Source organism: Corvus cornix, chromosome 1A (genome assembly GCF_000738735.6).
Source record: "Corvus cornix cornix isolate S_Up_H32 chromosome 1A, ASM73873v5, whole genome shotgun sequence".
In the NCBI taxonomy this organism is placed as follows: Eukaryota; Metazoa; Chordata; class Aves; order Passeriformes; family Corvidae; genus Corvus; species Corvus cornix.
The window spans coordinates 70,637,483-70,649,644 of record NC_047057.1 but is presented as its reverse complement, the minus strand read 5'-3'; the positions used below and the strand labels follow the sequence as shown (position 1 = coordinate 70,649,644).

At 44.0% G+C, this 12,162-nt stretch overlaps 1 protein-coding gene across 3 annotated transcripts in view; it reads right to left on the bottom strand.

Moving 5' to 3' along the window:
* The window catches only part of EPS8 (epidermal growth factor receptor pathway substrate 8), a 127,448-nt gene extending 115,494 nt beyond the window's left edge, over positions 1–11,954 (bottom strand). For 2 of the 3 annotated variants that reach the window (XM_039571682.1, XM_039571683.1), the window contains exon 1: positions 11,205–11,282. The gene's annotated coding sequence lies outside the window, so the exon portion shown is untranslated. Of the gene's footprint in view, positions 1–11,204; positions 11,283–11,726 lie in introns of those variants that run through there. The other variant, XM_010404177.4, reaches the window with a different exon arrangement.
* Between the last annotated feature and the right edge of the window lie 208 nt (positions 11,955–12,162).

The window sequence follows — 12,162 nt, the reverse complement described above, 5'->3', positions numbered from 1 at the left end:
CAGAGTCTGTACAACACCAGTTCCACGCTCTAGGAGGCAGGAAGGCCACAAAACTCTCAAAAGTCAAAGTGAACCTATACAAGGACCTCCCCAACACTTCCATGGATTCCCCACACAGGGTAATACGGCCTTTAACTCTTGGAAACTGCTGTGCAAACAAGTGCCTCAGTCTGCCACATGAGCAAAAAATGATTACACAGACAAGTATACAGTGGTTCAGAAAGCGATGTGAGTTTACACAATTTATCCAGTGAAGCATGAAGGATAGAAGCAGAGACTCCAGGATCAGCTGCTTTTAGCCTGTGAAGCTTTTGGAGAAAAGGTGTGTGTCTAGAGGATGAAACCTGGATTGCATCTGCTGTGTGCCCATATATATATATATATATATATATCTATATATCTATCTATCTATCTCTAACATTATATATATATATATGTACATACAAACAACAGCATCTGGAGGGTTGCACCACGTTCTGGCATTCACGTGATTCACACACAGAACCACTAAAAATTCACTTGTGCACTTAGTGAAAAATGCCAGTGTTTGCCAGGGGCAGGTAGTTTAAATTACTGTGTCTGGCTTCCTCCAAGAGGAAAACCAAGGAAACTTGATTAATATTTTTCTACTAGAAATAGAAGGGCAGAAACTCTCCTCCCTCATACACTCCGGAGGTCAAACTAGATGATGTAATGATCTCTTGTGGCTTTAAACAGGTTTTATGGATTATCTGACTTAAAAATAGACACAATGTTTAAATAATAACATTCTCCTGAAATTGAGTGCCTGGTACAACAAGCCTCCAGTCGCTGGCTAAGATCTGGAGGGACTACGACCATACAGAGATTTGTAACAAACCAAAGGGAAAATCTTGGGCAGATATTCCAAAACTGAATACTTGACTCTCTCCAGCTGAAAAGCAAATGATCTGTGACACATAATTCTGATATATGATATATATCTTCTGGGTAGCCTGCTTCAGCTAGGTGCAGATATCCATAAAATCATGTGGATGGAGGATGTGCCTACAGTGCAGAACCATTCCCAGGTTTGGGTACCACCACAGCAGCAAGGACCTCCATCCTCAGCCAAGAGGCACAGAAGCCACCGTGTCCCATGAAATTGGAGCCTGTTTCTGGTACTGGGACAGTGCAATTAAAATCAGCTTCTATGTGCCTGCACTGTCCTGACACCTCTGCTGTAGGCACTCCCCTGAGGATTTAATTCAAAGCCTGTTACCATACCAGGACTGCCAGAGGTCACACCATCGTGGCTCAGACGAGGACCCCAATCCATTAAGTGAACCAATGTGAGTGTTGCCTTTTTGCTCCTTTTTGAAACACAAGGCCACAGGAGGAAGTGCAGGAGAGACATGTTGCCATCTCCTCAATGGAACTGTTCCTTGTCACACCACTGTTTAACTTGTCACAAGCAAAACAACAACACAGCAAACCTCACCAACGTGCATGAACTGCCTGGGAAGTCCACTGGGTATCACTTAATTCCATGAGCCACTGAGTGCACGAACAATGGGAATCAGATTACTTTGCTCATATGTTTTGACAACAGCAATTTCATTTTATTTATTATGGTAATTCATAAAGCACCACCAAACGCAGTGCAGAATCTCTTATGAAAATAATTACAGTCTCATCATGCAGGATCTCATTGAAGCACACCATTAATTCCTTGACAGTTAGGGAACAAGCCAAAGACTTTGTGCAAATGAAGGATTAGCGAGGTCTCAACACACACATTTCCTTGCACTTAAAATGTGCAAGGAGCAGACCTTATTAAATCAACATTTCATATGATGCTTTAAAATGATAGCCCCTGAGGCAGATTCTTTTGTACTTCAAAAGATAGTTGTTATCACACTACTTATATGTTACAGTCTAGGATAACAGAAAAATAAATTCCTATCTAATTGTTCCACCACTGTATACAGGGAGCATAAAATAGTGGCTCTTTCCCACAGCTGTCAAAAATCCCCAGACTTTTATTCACAATGAGATGTCACCAGTCTCACACAAGGAAGAGAGAACAGCTCTAATACAATGCTATGAATTGTCTTCCACTTGGCTACTGAAAATATTTTGAGCAGTAACCTTTTCTGAACCTACCATTCAATATTTGGGCTGTCTCCATATGTGCCTCAGGGTTATCCTGCCTGCCTCTGTGTGTTTAAAGTGCTTCTATTTCTACGCAGAACAACTTTGTGGTTGTGCATTTTATGGTTGTTTTTAAAGTAAGATTTGCCTAAAACTATTAAAAAAAAAAAAAAAAAAAAAAGGGCTGGGACCTTTTTTCTTCTCGATGTTTAATAATGTTCAAAGTTGTCTGAAAATTTGCTTATACACAATCATAAAGGACTGAGTAAGTTCCCTGCTTTTCATCCTCTCTGTTTTCAAAGTCCCTGCAGTACAGCCGCTATGAAATCATGACACCCATGATCCAGATTTGTGTGATCTCTCTAACACTTTAACTAACTCAGGTCTTCATAAGTGGAAGTGGTCCAGAAGCTGTTAGGAAACATCCCTTGAAACTAAAACCTTCATTTTACTAAATACTAAAATATGATTAGAGACACATTACTTGCTATAGGTAGTTTGACAGCCAACTTAATAAATTAGAACCCCCTAAAACCCACCAGAAATATCTGCCAATGTTCAAACCAAGATCTCTTAACAATTAAGAATGCTGAAAGAACTCGCAGAAGATGTTGCATTCTTCCAAACTTTTCCATCTTATCTCAAATATTTACAGTAAAAAGAACAGAGATGTTTTCTTCAAACCACAGTTTTTATCAATCCTCTCCAACATCCAAGCAGCACAATATTCTTCTTTTAATGTGACCAAGTAACCCCCTCTGATCCTCAGGAGATGTTTGCAAAATAATTGTTCCCCCTCACTGCTCCTTTGTTATTACTTTATTTTTTCCACACTCTACTTCAGGCAGAACTAAATTAGAGATATTATCATCAATTTACCAAAACAGAATTCCCCTGAATTTATTTTCTTTCAAGTTAGACTTTTACAATTAAATTGTACGTTAGAGCTAAATCTAATGGTTTTCAACCTGGCTGAAGCTGATTGGCTCACTAAGTCTACAGCTGAATCCTTCCCCCTCTCTCATTTTGCTAACTAGAAGAGAAATGAATCTACCTTCAAGCCTGCTGGAATCAATCTTCTTTTCTCTTTCTCACAATTTATAAGCCAGAGGCTTAAAAAGTGTTCGTATCCGCTTTTAACAAGCTGGTTATATGAGATAAGCACAAGAACATTCATAAAAATAGCTCAGCTTTAAGTCATGAATGTTTTACAAAAGCAGACCTTAAAATAAAAATCATAAAGGCTAATTGTGATTTATACCATGTTACTTTTCCTATTCTACCAATTATCAATCGTCCCTAAAAGATCCCTTCTTTTATATGCCAGTGTCATGAACGCAGATGCTGCCAGCTCATTCCTAATCAGGGAGACACTGCACAGCACAGACAGCCCCCAGTGAGTCCTGGGACCTCTAAACACTGGCACACTGCAGAAGAGGGTTTATTCTTTTCCAGTTAGGGACTTCCACTTTATTATTATTATTATTATTTAATTTTTTTTTCCAAGTCCTTCACAAAGATGTCATAGCTGTCCCACACATTGTATTTCAGTATGGTCTACACCATCACTTTGCCACCACCCTCAATGTCTCCTGAGTTCACAAAATCTTTATTTAGGCAGCGGCAATACAACCACTGGCACTGAAACTTTTATTACTTCAATAACAACAAAGCAGCTGGTGGTAATAATAACACTACTTAGCATTTATATGCTGCTTTATATCTACAAAAGCCTGTATAAATATTTGTTAATTAAACCTCACAAAACTCCTGAGAGTCAGATATGTTTTTTGTTTATAAATAGGAAAACTGAGACAGAGACAAAACAGCTGTTTCCAAAATCGAGATTTTTAGATTATTTTTAAAAAAGGGAATGGAGATGTCTGGACAATAACTTTCAGAGTTATAAAAGGACAGCTTAAAATACTCAAAGAACCCAGTGGGACATAAACTCTCATGCTCTAAGCATCCACCTCCTCCAAAAACATCAGTGCTGTCCCTGGGAAGACACAGCTCCCCGCTGCCAGCTGCCCTAAGCCACTCGCCACTGGGGAGCACAAAACCCTGGACTGCACAGGCCAGTGGGCCATTCCATCTGCCAAACCCTCTGCCTGGAGCGCCGAGTCCCTCTGGAGAAGTCAAACCTTTGATAAGCTGCACCAAACTGTGATTTCAACTGCTCACCACCAAAACTTGGCCTCAACAGCAACTTGCTTCTCCCCCAGGGCAGGATTCTGCTCTGTCACTGTTTAAGGAACATAGGAACCCTTCTTTTTCTTGCATGTCAACATTTAGCTTTCATATAAAAAGTGAGAAAAACGGTAAAACCTAAGTAGAAAAGAACTAACTCCACCACGTACCAAAGGCACTTCTGAGAATATCTTACATTCATATTCAGTAAGACTATTTATTGAACAGACTTTCTTTATGTGTATCAGACACCTCACTCACATAGGGAAAACAAATGCCTACTCACACTCCAACACCTCCCAGTCAGGTCTTGAGCTCTAGAACTGCATGAAGAGAGCTTAAAATTATTGCCTTGACAAAGTACACAGCGTTGTAGGGAAGACATGACTTAGCCCACAGAGACTTGACTACCCATATAATTTCACGTACAACATTTGTCACTGAGAGCAGTGGATCTGAAATGCTTTAGAGAAGACGTTGGAATAAAGACTAGTGACATAAAAAGAGAAAAAGAATTGGGTTTTGAGTATGCAAAAGCTTTACTGCAGGAAGTTTCATGAAGCTGAACATGGAGCACTATGTGCAACTAAAGAGTGATGTAAAACAAAAAGGGAAAGGAAAACTTAGGGGTTAATAAAGAAACAGAAGGAAAAAAAAAAAACAAACACAAAACCAACAGGAGACTAAAGTTATATCAAGACTCAAGAGTAGGATGGACCAGAATATGGAAGAAGTGAAGAAACATGGCTCAGGCAAACAGAGAAGGAAGGAAAACATGAAGAGCTCAGCCAGGGGCCACGCTGAACAGGGAGAGGTGAGACCAAAGCTGAGGGCAAGGCCCACAAGGCAGCAGTACTTTAGCACAGAAGCAACCACAAGAAGGGACACTGTGACTGCAGTGGAGAAGCTGTGTCTGTTTCTTGGCAGAGGCAGGACATTCCTCACCCAGGAGTGACTTACCTAAGAGACACGAAGGTACGAAGTGCAGATTCCTCGCGCTGTCCTGCCCTCTCCATGTGAGATAGCACCAAGAGGCTAATTACCAGTTAGCCCGGATTTATTAGCCTTAACAAAGTTTGCTGCTAAACCAGAAACAGATCCCATTCTCTACCTCCCAGCCCTCTGCCCTGGACAAGTCTTTATCCTTGAATACAGGAAGAGAAGGAAACAGAAAGATGAAACATTACACTAAGGGTTGCAAGAGCACAGGAAGAATTGCAAAGCAATAAATAACGCTGGGAGTGGAGCAGAGAATAAGTAATTCCACTTTGGGAAAAGTGAGTCTGAGATGACATTGAAGGGAAAGAAGAAAACACATGTATTTAATGCACAGCCTGCCACCCAATTCTGAATGTGAAACACAGATGTATATTTTTGTCTCCAGCTGAAGGCAGTACAATGCACTCACTGGCTTCTCAAGACACATTGTGCAAAGCTGAAAATTACTTTAGAGGCACAAGTATAAATGGTTGACTTTTCCATGCCATTTTTAAAATGGCACTGAAGATCATCAAGCTAAATTTTATTACCACATGTGATATCACAAACTCTTCATGATGTAAGTCAATTTCCTTGCACTATCCTTGCTAGATCATGGAGTTCTCCATGTATCTGAGTGCCTAAGACAATGTACAAGACGAATGTCTCGCTCTTTGTACAAAGGTCTCACATTCTCATGCTCTGAGTAATAGAGCTGTGCACTCAAAAATATTTTTATGATGTACACTGGGATTCTCACAGGCACTGAACTCTCAGCGAATCCCTGAATTAACCAAACGCCCAGAAACACCAAGTGTCTTTCTAATCCCTTATAGAGTAGGACAAAAAAAAAAAAAAAAAGCTTTCTCCAGGCTAATTACTTCAAATTATATTTTACACTGGAAACAAAGAGATCTTTGTCTCAGGAAATAGAGAAGACTACACCTCAGACACACTGTGGAAACATAAAAAGATCAGTGGCATCGGTAGAAGGAAGAGTACATTAGAAGGAAGAGCAAAGTCCTCAGTTTTCATGAAAGGAGCATTCAGAGGGATGAATCAAGCCCTCTCAACCACCCCAGAATGAAAAGAACATGCTCATTAACCAAAGTTCACATTTCAGGTGAAAGACAATTCACCAGGACCTTTAATGGAACAAACCACAGCAACATCAAAGTCTACCTAAAATCAAAACACTGATAAAATTGGGATAATCTTGTATCTCACCAGGTACCTGCAAGTATTGAGGAGCAAATACGTGTGCTCACAAAAGTTCACTTTGCATGTTTTTTAGAACAAGTTTGATGCAGCTGTTTTGGGGAGGGGTTGTTAAATCCCATTCCCTAATGGGTGTGGGCCTATCTAATGAACACCAAGCAGGTACTGCTAACACCTCACCCCCAGCTTCTCTTTGCACTCAAGACAATTTCTGGAAGGTGAGGGGGAGGAGAAGGCAGTACTGATGGGAGAAGCAGCAAGCCTCACGCCTGATTTTCTACTTTAAAAATGCTTTTATGTGCAGGAGCAGAAATCAAAGTAATAAATACAAATTCCCCAGGAGTCACTTCTTTATTTTCCAGTTACAAACATTCCTGAGCTACGGACAATAAGAGAAACTCTTGTAGTAGATTTAGGCTGAAGCATCCAGCAGCTACAGCAAACTCCAGCCCCAAGAACCAGCTCTGGCAGCTGCACAATTAAGTCAGCTGAACACAGCTCCCCCTGCACTCATGGAAAGCTTGAAAGAAATCAGGTGTTCCCTTACCTGCAGGGGTAATCTATAAAATCCAGAAAATCCACAAACTGTAACATTTTGGATTATTCAAAGCCAAATCCTCTATCTCATGTAAAACCATTGCATTCTTGAAAAGAAAAAGAAAAACAAAAAAACCAAACCAAAAGAAAATCAATAACGAAACAAAACAACAAAGAGACCAAAAAACCCCAAACAATCACGTTATCTGTATGAAACCTTTTCTAAGTTACTGGATATTCATAACACCTACCTTCACTCAACAGATACCATTCTTAAAATTATTAATTTTTACTAAATATTCTCTTGAAATACTAAGAGTTTTCACAGCATTCCAGAAGCAAGGGCTCATCATTTTTATGGTTATACTGGGGTTTTTTTGTTGGGTTGGTTTTTTTTTTCCTCTGTAGCTCTATAGAGAACCTAGCAATTTCCATGCTTGGTCAAAATGACAACATGAGTGAGGCTTTAAGAACAAAGGCAAGTACAATCCCCTGTCACACCACCACGGTAATGAAGACGCCTGTCATGCATCAGAAAACTACACAACAGAGAATCCCACAGAAATGGATAACTTCCTGGAAAATACTAACTCTGCACCTTTGAGGCTAGAGACATCTGCTAGCTCTGTCTATTCAGGATGCACAAGGTTGCTGGAGTCTATTCATAAAAAAACAAAGGTAATAAATGCAAAGAAAGTAATTTGTAATTTGCTATTTCCATGTCAGATCTTAACCCTGTGGAGATTCACAGCATGCCTAACTTTAATTACCGAGACAGTGGCACAGAGAGGGAAGGGAAGAAAGGACTGGAAACGTTCAGCTAGTAGCAATTCAAGGCCCTGAGCTGGCTAATATTTAAAAATGTTCCTAAAACTGACATTACAATCAAAGGTACATGTTAGTGATTGGAGGCTCATGGCCACAGCTCAAAATGAAACGTATCTTAAAAGGCTAATGCTAACAACATTTCCATTTGTGATTCATTTTTTATCCCCCAGTGTCAATGACACAAAATTAGAAGGAAAAAAAGAAAGAAAGGAGTCCCTCCTCACAAAACAGATGTGGAGGTTGCTTCTTCCCACATCATCAAGGTCTTTCCAAGACGGCTGTGACTAACCTTGCCAGGGAACAAGCAGAATTGCACAGGATGTCCGAGTATCAATAGCTATAAAAGACACCTTGTCTCAACATTCCCTTTCAGTGACTGCAGAGCCATGTTTTATAAACAGCTTTGCACATGTTTTCTCCACACACCCAAAACAGTCTCACTGACTTAGACAAAACTTTCAATGACTTTATACCTAAGTTCCTCTATGGGTGCAACAGGGAGAAATGCCGTGGTCGCTCAGGACTGCACTAACAGCTGAAGTTCATGGCAAAACAAAGTTCAGATGACAGCCATCATCTAACTCGGAATTCAGGGTGGAAAACTGAAATTCCTAGGTATCAGAGTTAAATCAAAAGATGTACAAAACAGAATGTCATCGTTTTGGATGAATAAATTGGTGGACGAATCAGAGTCCAACTCTGGAGTTAAGATAAAATGGCACCAGTTACAGCCTCCCCCCAAAAGCAGGAATTCTATTTTCTGGCAATGTGAAGCATTTAATAGCGGGAAAACTAGAGAACTAGCACTGAAAACAAGAAATGAGCCTCTTATATATTGAATTTTCACATTGAAAAATACACTTTGAATGGAGATACAAGGATCCGGCCATGCATGCTGCACCATAAACGACTCAGCTCCAAGGTCTTAAATATCTTTTCCTTCTGGCCACCAGTCCCAGAGCTGAGAGAGGAGTCTGGAGGGGTCACAGACCAAAGGGCCTCCTTTTTCTGTCTGGCATAGCCAAAAGCTGTGTCTTTGAAAAAATGTCGTGCCATTGAGCAGTCATTCACTGTATGAGAGGAGATGTAGGAATTGTAACCAGGAGCATAAGAGCAACAAGTGGTAGACACTGAAACGAAAGTTAGCAAGCGCTTTATTAGCACAGTCTTTGTCATGTGGACTTCAAGTCTTCTCTTATCTCCCCACAGTAACTGAAGTGTTCTTATATATTTCATCTATTTTGACCCTTGGGGCTTCAATTATTTGACCTCAGATGTTACATTTTAATAAACTGTCACCCACAAGGGAAAAAAATGCAGTAGTTAATGTGACTGATTTTCCATCTACAGCTTGATTATGGACAGAAAAAAAAATCAACCATATTTCAAGAATTTAGTTGTCACCAAGTGGAAAACTTCAGTACTTTTTTCCATCTGTGCATTTCACAGCAGAAGTAAGTAACTTCAGATTAATCTTGCCCTGTCTATTACTGCTGTATATAACTAGCACCTAATCATTACTGGGTGTTGTCGCTCATGGGGTGTTACCTCCCTCCAAATAAATCTAATGGGATGCTTTGTCTGCTTTCAGAATTACAGAATCACTCAGAAGCATGCAGTCGGAGCTATGAGGAGACATAACTCAACGCTGCAGCCTCTCTGAGTGTGTGACAGCACAAGCCAGCTGGACAACTCAAGTCCAAAGCCACTTCCATTTCCATGGCCTTCCCAGTAAAAGCAAGCAGCAGCCACAAGCTGCTCCCTTGGAGCCTTGAGCACAGTATCTCGTTACCTGACCATACCTGTATGCTAATGGTGCTACACTCCCCGTGAACTGTGAGTCAAGAGGAGATGCGGGGCGTCTCCCTTACGCCTTGGAAACTCTGTAAGCTCTTTGCAGTCTGCTTGCTCGCTGAGAGGAAACCACCAACTCACTGCAAGCCTGGCCTTGGGGAGGTTTCTTCTCCTCAGAGAGCAGGGGTTGCAGCATTTCTATGGGTATTCCAAGGAATGGAGACTGGCCACACAATGCTGATTAAGTACTTCCAGTTGCTAACAACAAAAAAGGTCATTTTTATGTTCTCCCATGTAAGCAAATTTGTGGCTGACATATAGACATTGCACAATCACAAACGAGAAGAAAGATGGTCAATAGGAAGGGAGGAGGATCACATTTTTGATGATGAAGGAGAGGCGTAATTAAAATATGATCTATGCTGCAAAGGCACACGAGATCCATCGTTTGGTTAATGTTTCAGCAGCCACAATGCAGAGGAGCAATACTTTTACCTTCAGTACTTCACCTCAAGTAAACAAAGCGGACTCCACCAAAGGTCACACCACTCTGAAGGGTACAAGATTCACGAGCCAAGGCAAAGCACAGTTTCAGAGTGGGAGGATTTGTTCCCAAACAACATCCTTAAGAAAAACCTGTTCCACCTTTCTTCTATTGCCTGCTACTCACTGGCTTGAAACTATGGTTTAGTGGAAGCTGCAACATCTCGCTTTTCATGGATACAGTGCAGCCCTACTGAGGTTACAGGGGGGCAGGAGCACCTTAGATTATTCCTCAAAATGCCAGGAACCTGTTTTCCAAGGCGTGCCCAGGTCACTTGCACACTGGCAATGCGTAAGGGTGTGTGTGTCATGGAGATGAGAGGGGCAGAAGGAGTAAAAACGCCAGGGAAAGTTACCAGCGAGAATGAACGGGCTGAACAGCGGGGGAGATGAAAGCCAGCAGGGGAGAGCACCAAACAAACGCGGGCACGCAACAGGATTATCCCACCCGAAAGCGGTCCTTTGCCCGCTACCAGCAAAAGAGATGGAAAAGCCAGCTGAACCAGCGGGGGAAAAAAATACCACAGTAAGAGCTGAAAGGCGAGTCACCTGGCAGACGGTGAGACAGGAGAAGGAGGGCAGCCGCACGGATGGTGCCCTCCGCGGGCAGCGGCGGGGATGCCCAGCCCGCGGCGGGCAAGGTGCGAGCAGGTGTGGCGGTACCGCAGCGGGAGGAGGAGAGCACACGCACACCTACACAGACACACACACACGTACACACACGGAGGGCTCCGTGGGTGTGAAGCCAGGCGGGGGAACGGCTGCAGCAGCGAGCGCTGTCCCCGGCGGCCGAGCCGCGCTCAGCCCGGGGGGCCCCGGAGGGACTTCTCAGCCCCCCTGTCCGAGCGCAGGGCGGCGGCAGCGCCCAGGGGACCGGGGACAAGCCCGGGGCAGCGCCCCGTAATCCGCCGTGTGGCGGCTGCCCGGGCGGCTTTTGAGGTCGCGGAACAACCCGGGGGCTCGACGCCCGGGGGAAATCCCATCCCGCCCCGCCAGCTCCTTACCTTCCCCCGAGTCCTCCTGCCGGCCCGGGGGCGGCGGCGGCCGCGGGGCTCCGCGCGGGGCTCCCGGCGCCGCGGGGCTCCGGGCAGGGGCGGGCGCGGGGGCTCCGCTCCGCGCCGCCAACAAAGTGCGGGAGCGGGGCGGGCGCCGGTCAGCGGAGCAGCCGCGGCGAGCGGAGCGGAGCGGAGCCGAGCTCCCTCTGCCGGGCGCCCGCCCCGCCCCGGCCCCAGCCCCAGCCCCAGCCCGCGGCCGGGGCGGGCCCGCGGAGGGGCAGCGCGGAGCTCCCGCGCCGGCGGAGCGGCTGCCCGGCGCCCTGCGGGCTCTGCGCGCTGCGGAGCCGCCTCCCTCCTCCCGCTCCCGGCGCGGCTCAGCGGGCGCTCACACCATGCAAAGGTGCTGAGAGCAGCGCCCCGGAGCCGGGCTGAAACGTGGGAGTTTAAAGTCATCGTCAGCGTTTACCAAAAAAAAAAAAAAAAAAAAAAAAAAAAAAAAAAATTAAATAAAAGGCCACACACGAAACCTACCACGACTCCAAAGCAACATCCTTCCCCGAAGAAGTAGGTGTAGCTAAACCACCTTTGGAACGACTGGGCTACGAGAACAAAAGTCTCCCGTCTTCGCTTGAAATCCCGGATGAAATCTCCCAGCTGTTTATGTTGTTTCCATCTGGCACCACATTCCTCCCCACTCTGACAACTTACACGTGGCTTTCACTCAGCGCAGGGGAATGGACCCTATCGGCACACTTGCAGGTAGCCGAAGTCCTCACGCTACACTGTTAGCACCGTCGGGATTGCTATAATGAGCCACTTCCCCTCCTAAAACCGGGCTGCTCCACGAGAATCTGTTTTCACTGATTTCTCTTTCAAATAAGTTTTTGCCTTATGTGACTCCAGAGAAAAGCTAGAAAGCATAAATCTTTTGACAGCCTCAGACATATGAAAAGAACCTCTATTCAGG